General features: G+C 36.0%; 2 long non-coding RNA genes across 2 annotated transcripts; both read right to left on the bottom strand.

Annotated features, from left to right (window-relative positions):
* Positions 1 to 276: 276 nt before the first annotated feature.
* Positions 277 to 819, bottom strand: LOC109201029 (uncharacterized). The gene is made up of 3 exons (XR_002061060.1): positions 792 to 819; positions 595 to 666; positions 277 to 360 (listed from the first exon to the last, which is right to left on the bottom strand). It is a non-coding gene; the product is annotated as an uncharacterized LOC109201029 (long non-coding RNA).
* Positions 820 to 4127: 3308 nt separating this feature from the next.
* Positions 4128 to 8204, bottom strand: LOC112844627 (uncharacterized). Its single transcript, XR_003217368.1, has 3 exons — positions 8056 to 8204; positions 4555 to 4805; positions 4128 to 4240 (listed from the first exon to the last, which is right to left on the bottom strand). It is a non-coding gene; the product is annotated as an uncharacterized LOC112844627 (long non-coding RNA).
* Between the last annotated feature and the right edge of the window lie 1510 nt (positions 8205 to 9714).

Genomic DNA, 9714 nt, shown 5'->3' with positions numbered 1-9714 from the left:
AATTGCAATGGCTAGGTTTGCTCAGGGAAAGTCTCTGGTACACGCATGATACAAGTTTTATCATCTAATATTTAACCTATGAATGCTGAAATTACATGATTTTGTTGAACAGTTGTTTGGAGTGAATGCTTTTTATTGTTTTTATCTTGTGTGTATGATTTTCTTTCAACGAAATGGTCTTAAAAGAGATCTGGATCTCTGTATAAATGATCCTAAAGTAAAATGTCTTTCCTGTTGTTTAACAGAATGAGGACCCTTAATACTCACTTTATAAAGCACCAAGCTGTTCTTTGTCGTTTATATGGTCCTTGACTTCTTTCATTATGTCTTTCACTTCAGATAATATTCTTGTTTCTTTCGCTGTGAGAGTAAAGAAGTGCTTAGCAGGAACAGTTTAATGTTCAATGTGATACACTGATATTGAAAAACAGGAGTACATCAGTACATGATCTAAATAGTATTTTATTGTACCTCAGACACCAACAAACCAATGCAAAAGTGTGTGTGTGATTTAGCATCAGACACACGCTATAGAAGAAAGTTTTACCTTACAGTGGAGTGAAACTGCACTTCTTTGGAAACAAATGTAAATACCTGAGTCACGCTGTCTTTTAGTTGGTGGTTGCCTTTCGCTGGACTCCCCGTGAAGATCTGATTGTCTTTTTCCTGATTAGATTTTTTCAAGACATGAAAGTTAGGTTTGTTGTCTCTCTCAGTGGAGGTATTTGGTGAAAGGAAAATTATTTCTGTCTTTAAAGATGATTATCATAAATAATAAATATGTGTCTCACCTTTTGAACTCCTAGGTAGTGAAGCCTGGAAATTAAAATGGATGTGGGGGGTTTTAAAAAATTGCAAAGAAATGAGAGACTTCACACAGGCATCATTTAAGCACATTTTTAAGAGCTTATGTCTGAACACATGCTTCCATAATCCACGCAGTGAAATGTAAATTTATTTTCTATTTCATCTGAGATTAGAAATATAAACCCTTGAAAGTTAAATACAGAAAATGGGCAAGTACATGAAAAATAAAGGGTCTTGAAAATTAACATAATTCTGACCTGAACCAATTTTGAGCAAACAGTGAAAGTATGACTGCTGATAAAAATAATAGCCAATCAGAATTAAACTTTTTAACTTACCTGAGCAGAAAATTCCGGTGTTTCTTGTCTTTTGTTTGTTCATTCTAGCAAAAAGAAAATCCAGAACTGTAAATGGCTGATATGATTCTAGTAAATTCTATTGTTGTCACAAAGACATAATCTCAGAAACAGAAAATCATCAGTACACAATTATATATGAGGGCCAGAAGAGTCACGCGCATTGAAATGAAGCATTTTGTGCTTTAATTAAATGTGCAATATAACATATTTAGTAAATGTATTTGCAAATTAATTTCCTAATTCTTTTATTTATTTATACATTGCTAAAGTCAAAAAATAATGTTTGATTGACTTCAGCAAAGTTCATAGAAAATAAAAGAGTAAACTACTTATATTGTCATATTATTGTTATATTAATTAACAAATACTTCATACAAAATGTATTTCACAAAAAAATAAATAAATAAAACTCTCAATAAATAAAAAAGAATTTGAATTGATCTTACCTGTCTGCCTTTGGTCTTCATGGCCATTATAAACTGTTCTCTAACATCCACTGATTTATATGATCTGTTTCACAATGTCTATAAGTTTACAGTTAAGCACCAGGGTCACTATATGAATGAAGCTTCATGTCTCTGTATAAAATATTATACATGTATGCACACCTGACGCTGATTTTTGAGCAAACAGGTCATTTTATTTTATTTTAGTATACACCTTATAATAGACAGCCGATTAACTGTTTAGAACAGAGCTGAATAAATCCTAAACGTATCATCTGATCATTTCTGGAGCATCTTCAGGATCTCAACCAACAGCTAGTGCAGATGTTTCTATTACTGGTGAAAAGGTGTGCACTTCCCTCCTGGATTAAAACATTTTAAATGTGAGTTTTAATTTAGAATAAACTGTTAAAATAAGTATGGCACGATTCTACATCAGGAAAAAAAGACATCAGGACAGTGAGAGTTTCATTTCCAAATGTACTGACAAATCTCTAGTGAGACATTAAAGCTAAATAAAACTATTCAGTTATGAAGCTTAACTTTCCACTGAGTGGCAAAAGCCAGTGGGAATTTTGAAAATGATGCATCCTCAGGTGTTCTTGCCAGGTATAGTGAGCCTCAGCATCCCGGTTAGGTGACAGGAAGTGGGATGAGCTGGCTGTTAGACTAGCGGGAACTAGCATTTTCAAAAAGTTGCAGCACTTTTAACAACATTTGCACATGTCATGTAATTAATATATTCTTAGTGCTTATTTTCTGGTTATATTGTTTTATGTACTTTAGTAATGAAAGTTTGTAAAGCAAGGCCGCTTTTGACTCACAAACTAAGTGCTCAGCCAGACTGAAAAACAGGAAGTTAGTGTAGAGCTATACAAGCATATAAATAAATACAGGAGGCCAGACAGAAAAAGAGGAACTAGTAACATATAAGGAGTGTTTGTATCGAAACTGTGTGATGTGTAAAGGACCAAAATAACACCTATATGAGAAACATTTTTAGCTTCTAATGCTAGAGATTCTAATGCTAGAGATTCACCCCCTCCCTCCTGGCTCACAGCTTCTTCTTCTTCTTGGTTGGCAACCAATGTTAAGGTGCTTTACCGCCCCCTGGCTCATAGCTCAGTGGACATTTAGATGAGAAAATATATATATGACACATTTAAGGAAAATACAAATAAAATAAAATAAAATAAATAAATGTTCCCTTTAGAATTTTTTTTGCTCTAAAAAATATAGTTGTTTTCTTTTACAATAATTCATCTTAGCAGTAGGATTTACATTAAAAGAGAAACAAATTAAGTTTGAGTGAAAATATACATTTTTGCACTCTCTGGTCAACTGACTCAGTGACTCAAATGACTCAAGAAACCCGATTCACTTTGGTGAGTGACTCATTAAAACTCGATTCAGTAAAAGAATCGAATTTACCATCACTACTTCAAACTGTATTACCCTTCAAGGACCTGCAGTTCAAAAAGTGCCCCTCCGACAGCCAAACCCATCTGTTCTCTGATTGGATTGTTACATTTGTGATTGACATGACATTGACCAATCAGATGAAAGGAAGAAAATAGGGTCAAAATTCGTACTTGTAACTTGCAGGGGTCCACACACAAATCTTTTTTACGCACACACAATTTTTTTTTTACACATACAAATCTTTTTTACACACACACACATTTCTTTTACACATGCAAATCTTTTTTACACACACACACATTTCTTTTACACATGCAAATCTTTTTTACACACACATTTCTTTTACACATACAAATCTTTTTACACACACAGTTTTTTTACACATACAAATCTATTTTTACACACACACACACACACACACACCTTTTTTTTACACATACAAATCTTTTTTACACACACAGTTTTTTTACACATACAAATCTTTTTTTGAGCCCATATTTGTCAATTCAATTGGCAATTCAGTTTTAGTAATGAAATGAATGATCATTGGCTAATGTCATGCTTGTAGAGCTGGTGTGTAGAAGCCCTTCAAGCTGGTCTGTAGCCTTAATGATTATATCAACACAGAAATAAACAAATGCCAAATTACAAATGTCAGATTACTAGTGCAGTGTTGATGTCAATCTAACAAAATCACCTTTTGCTTTCTTTGCACACATATTATCTAATTTGGATTATAAGCTCTCTTTGTCGTGATAATTTTATACAATTTTGTCACAGAATTTACTAATTTCTTGTAACAATAAAGCTTTCTTTGTTTTTTTCTTTAAACATTTTTAATTTAACTATATTGAAAATGGGTTGTTTTATATTGCAGAAATTCCCATTTATTACAGATAGTATCCAATGACACATTTTGGGCCTAAAAGAAAGATAAAACATAACTTTGGAAATAAATTTACTAATGTTTGTTTTGTTGCACAATTTATTATTAAACCACAAAATAGTTTTGATGCATGTGACTCTCCTGCTCCTCCATATTTATATATGTGAGATTTTTAAGACCAAATGTAAAAATATTGACCAGACTTACCTTTAACTGCTCAAGTCTGCATCTGAATCTTGCCCTTGGACCAACTAAACGGATTAGCTCAGTGATGTCATTTTCAGTAAGACAGAAAAGGCTTTCCTCTGTAATTTTGTTATCTGTAATTAAATATTAAATCTCAGTTATGGAGAGGGGCAAAATTTAAAACTGCTGCAGAAATCCACCTTATGAAAAAAACAAGTGAAATAAGTATGTCTATTTATTTTAAATGCCACTGCGCCTTTGTGTGATAAAATGTCTGTGATGACTTGACAATGTAGAAGATGCTACAGAAAAGCACTTCTCTTCCAGACATGTAAAAATCTCAACAGTTGTACAGCAAAATCATATCAACAGAGTTTCTGTTTCAGAGTTTACTGATTCCATTAATATTAACATCTTTGTTTATCAAGGATTAGTAATAATAATTTACCTTCAAATCGTTCCTCCAACTCACTTAGCTGCCATTCAATCAGTTTGTTTCTTACAAAATCATCCATGACCAAGAAATGAAACTGAAAGATCAACTGTAATATTTAACCAGACTAGATCTTTGTAATCAGCTTCTCCTCAAATGCATATGTAACCCGTTTGTGTGTGTTACACCTGTCGACACGTTGTGCAATGGCGTGTGAATAAGAAGCGGGGGACAGCACCAGATCTTTGGGCTCTTTACTGCAACATCTGCAACACATAAAAATAAGGTCTGTGATCTGTGTGTGTCACGTGCCTGCTAGGACACCTCTCTCCATGCTGAAAGGAGCTGTGACCTACAGCAGTATTAACTCCACAATAGTATAATAAATCAAATACAATAAAATGTTTTTTTTAAAAATGTCAACTTAAACTCTCAAAAAACAACAAAAAGCATAAAATAAATGACATAAAATAATATACCACTGGAAAATCATCCAAAACAACTTATAAGAACAACACACAAAATAATACAAAAACAATCAGACAATCAAATACAACCCAACAACCAGGACCCGACATTTAGGTGCATATAATTTAAACCTTAAACTCAAATACAATCATATTAATAAACGTCATCAAACAGGCAATACAACCCTGTACCACAAAAGGAATCAATGAAAAACTACATTTCCAGAACATAAAAAAAAACATCTCCCTACCTGCAACACAGAAATACAGGTCTGTGATCTGTGCGTGTCGCCTGTTAAAAAAAACTACTGCAGTGATTTCTTTCACCTGCCGCTAGCGACCAGGCTAACTTAGCATGCTAGTACTATAGCTGCATCCTTGGGCTGAAACTCATTAAAAACTTTGATTAGCGGACTCAGCCCTCTACAAAACTCACAACGAACGAGTCCGTTAACAACCAGACAAATTGTCACGTCAGAGCAACGTGACAATGGGTTTAAATCTAGGACTCTCCACCAACAATCCTAATTCAGGGTCTGCAGCCTTCAAGGCCGCATTTACAAGGATGCCAGCTGCCGTTAAACGCCAAAGAAGAAGAAGAAGAAGAAGAAGCAGTCTCTGGTATCATAGCTGTTTCCAAATTTAGGGGCTGCATCCTTCGGAGGCCGCATTTGTAGGCCGATTATGTTACAGAAACGACGACGAAGGCTGTCCCAATTTGAAGGCTGCTCCAAATGCGGCCGACAAATGTGTCCTTCATTTCCCCGAATTTGAAGGATGGATTCGGTATGTCCTTCGTCACCCAACCTATCCCAGAATTCATAGTGCGGCGGTGGGTGTGGATAATTTTGCCCCCCAAAAAATGGCAGATGGCTGAAGCGGGGCGGCCGAAGACTAAACTTTCAAAAGTAAGTACTGAATATTATGTCACTTATTTATGTGCGAATGTTTAATAACGAAGAACATTAAAACATTAATGTTGGCAAAGTTATGTGACATTAGTGATGTTTGTACTAACTTGATTTAAAAGCCTTTACTTTAAAATATACGCCATTCAATAGTCGACCTTAATATTACAGAGAATGTGATGATTTTATGGATAATTAAAGTCAGTCATATATCCACAAACACAACAAGCTGAAAGTCAGTGATGCTGCTCGGTTTGCAGTCCTGAATATGACGGCACAAGCAGGATTCACTGCACTGTTAATGTTAGCTATGTTTTATTGCTGCCTCTGTTCGGTGGTGTCGAGCCAAACGGACTTTAACGTGTGTTTGAACGAGCTGACGGTTCACTCGTTAAGCTGAAAGAAAGATGCTTTAATCACAGGAGTCACACATGTGTCCACTGGACCATCTGGGAACTCTTCTTGTTTAGCACTCATAATAACACAAACACTAAATCCTCCTTCTCTTGTGCTGTTTTGTAGCAGTGTGTACACCTGAGACTGTCACCTGTCTGTCTGTCCTGCACTCTCTCTCTGTTTCTTTCTCTCTGATTGTGGAATAAAAGTATGAACATGTATTTATAAGTTACACTTGTGTTTGAATCCTGCAGCTTATCACACATTTGATTTCCATGTGTGACAACTGCAAGTGTCCAGAGTGAGGACAGACTGAGGGACCCACTGCTGCACATCATCTGTGAGGCTTTGCACCCCTGATGATCCACCAGGACAAACTCAGCATGTGTGAGGAAGAGGAGGAGGAAGAGCCAGCAGCAGCTGACAGATGGAGAGAATAGACAGACTGTTCCCTGTTTGTGAAGGACTGCTAGGAAAGTTTAACATAACTAATTGTCTGTCCTGAATCAGTCTTATTAGGTAATGTTCAGATAATGTTATCATCCCAGTGTTTTCAGTGTGGGAGAAAGTACTCAGGGCCTTCAAGTTACACACTATGAAAGGCAGCAACAAGTTTAATGTTCAGAAACCTAAAGTATGTATCAGCAGCAGAATGGAGCTAAAAATAAATGTTTGTTTCAGTTCTATGAAGCTTTGAGCATTTTGGATTAGTAGCACTGCTGTGTTTGTTGCATCATATTGCTGTAATTGTTTATATGCTTTATATATTCTGAGCTAAGTTGATCTATAGTGTTACATCATATTCTATAAGGATGTTATGTGTTTGTAGACTTTCTGCCCAGTTTGACCCATTTAGCAGAAGTCAGTCTGTTTAAGGCTCTGATATCTATTCTGTATGACTTACAGCAGTTATGACATGGTCTGATTTTCTCACCCAATAAAGGAATATTTAATATATCAGTCTGATCTGCATTCTATCAGAAACAGTTATCACAGCTCGTACATTTTCTTTTTATACATATATGTAAGCATTGAGCCAAATTTAGTAATGCCAACATATTAAACAAATAATATTTGTCTCTTATATATAATACATCTGTATATACACTGTCAGAGATACTTGTCTTTGAGTGAAGATTTAAGGTGATAGGAAATATAAATAAATGCAACTTGAATCTTTACTGAAGCTCGGGTTCATTGATTAATATAATAACTATAATATTGGTGATATTATATTTACATTACCAAAGTGAGATGACTTTAATCTCGTGAACAACATGAGCTAATTGTTATTTACTAACAAATTTTTAAATTACTGTTGACATTTCTGTAAACAGTGCTGTATGAAACGTTTCCAGCGGTTAGTATCATGGTTGCTAGGCAACCTGAGCAGCACGACGGAGGCTAGACCCATTTCACAAGCCTCACACTTCCGGCCCTCTACCGAAGATCGGGTCCTCCAAGGCTGCAGACCCTGAATTGGGATACAGCCCATGCTTATCTCCGGCCATCCTGAAAGGAGCTGTGACCGGGGCATACATGCACGCGCCTACGTCACACCGCAGCGCACAACCACACGAACACGCCCAGACTCAAAACACACAGGCAGGAGATTAAAACGCATAATGAAATATTTAATTAAAAAAGGTGTTTTGGCGAAATTCAAAAATATTTAACCCATATGCTACACATATATAATCAGAGACAATTATATTAGATTCACATTAAAAGTTCAAACTGCTCACCTTTTGTTGAAAGTAATGCAGGAAAAGGCTGGTGAGGGAGATATGACACAAACAGGTGGGAAAAAAGCAATCAAATGCATCCAAAAACAGATATGGTTAAAAACAAACTGGAACTGCGTGCCTCAGACTGCAACATGAGTAAGGCGAGTGCAGGGTAATGGAGAACTGAGAACAGAGAAAAGTAGGAAGAGGTGGTGTTTGTGCAGAGAGATGGGAGTGGCTGAGAGGGGGAGGGTAACACTCTGCCTCACAGCCATATACCTTTGTAATCAACTGGTCCTTAAATCCACTCACTATGATTATATGTTCAAAAAAATTTAATCAAACTCAGATTAAAAACTGAAAATACTCACCTTTGGTTGAAAGTAATGCAGAAAAGGACTGTTAACACAAAAGAAGTAAATAAATAAACAATAAGTGAAAAAAACACAGTGGGGGCCCACACATTGGAACAGGGTTATAAAAATCTAGCAAAAAAGTCCAAAAACAGACAGGGTTAAAAACAAACTGGAACTGGGTTTTGTAAACGATGCAGTTGAGTTTTTGGCACAAGCCAAGTGAAACTGGATGTGTACATATAATGCATGTGTCACAAAACAAACTGCTTCAGCGGCTTGGTTCATCTGGCCAGAGTCACATGATCAGTGACGTCCAAAGCGTCATTTAGTAGGCTACATATGTGTCATGTTTTTATTTTACCTGTTAATAAACAATGCCGCCCAAAGATCAAAAACATACAAAATAAATAGTCTATACACTCCCAGAGAGAGAGATTTTTAGCCTATTTTTATTTATTATGTTTACAAATGTCAAATAGTCAAAAGCAAAGGGAAAAAAACGTCATTTCACATGTTGAAATTGGGTTATTAATCAGATAGACACATTATTTTTTTACCCCCCAAAATACAGTCTGATATCACACAGAATTGTCACATGATGTTAAAATGAAGCTGTTGGTTCTGCTATCACAATGAAGCAGTTCACTTTAATTTGTAATTTCAACCTGCTTTTCTTGTTTTTGAAGAGATGTGTTTGTGCAGGGAAGAGTGGGAGATGTGCCCCCACATCTGCCTTTTCAGGAAGTCTCTCCCAGAGTGATTCATGTTAGTGACGTGTGTGTTGTCGCACTGCTATGAGGATTTTTACTTCAGTTTTCTTATATTTTTTCTCAGTCTCATCTTTTGTCATTCCAGCTCCATGTGTGGCAAATTCAAACCTCAGCCAAGCTTTCCAAGTCCATTGGCACAAAGTGCTTGTGCACAGATGTTTTCAGTCCTTCACTAAGAGATTTTGCAGGTGAGCTTCCCAGTTTGTGACTAGGGAGACATCTCTCCATCCATGCTTTGAATGTATTTTCCAACAGACCATTTAAATAATAATTTCTGTCAGGTTCCTGTGTCCACACAGGTGCATACTTTGGAAATCTCTGTGGACATGTAGTGGTGAGGTTGCTACCCAGTGTGGTTATGGGGTTTAAGTAGAGCGGGTATTGAACAAATTTAACCAATGTCACCAATTTTCTAAAGAAATATATTTCAGAAGGCTCTGTTGACATGAAAATCTCACCAGATGTGGCAACAACCCATCAAATCCACACATGCAAAGTAATCAAACCACACGTTTCCATAGATTATGTGTAATAAAGAGAAATAAGTCTTG

The sequence above is a fragment of the Oreochromis niloticus genome, unplaced genomic scaffold (assembly GCF_001858045.2).
Source record: "Oreochromis niloticus isolate F11D_XX unplaced genomic scaffold, O_niloticus_UMD_NMBU tig00000611_pilon, whole genome shotgun sequence".
Taxonomy (NCBI): domain Eukaryota; kingdom Metazoa; phylum Chordata; class Actinopteri; order Cichliformes; family Cichlidae; genus Oreochromis; species Oreochromis niloticus.
Note: the sequence above shows the minus strand (reverse complement) of the source record. Positions and strands in the feature narration are given on the sequence as shown.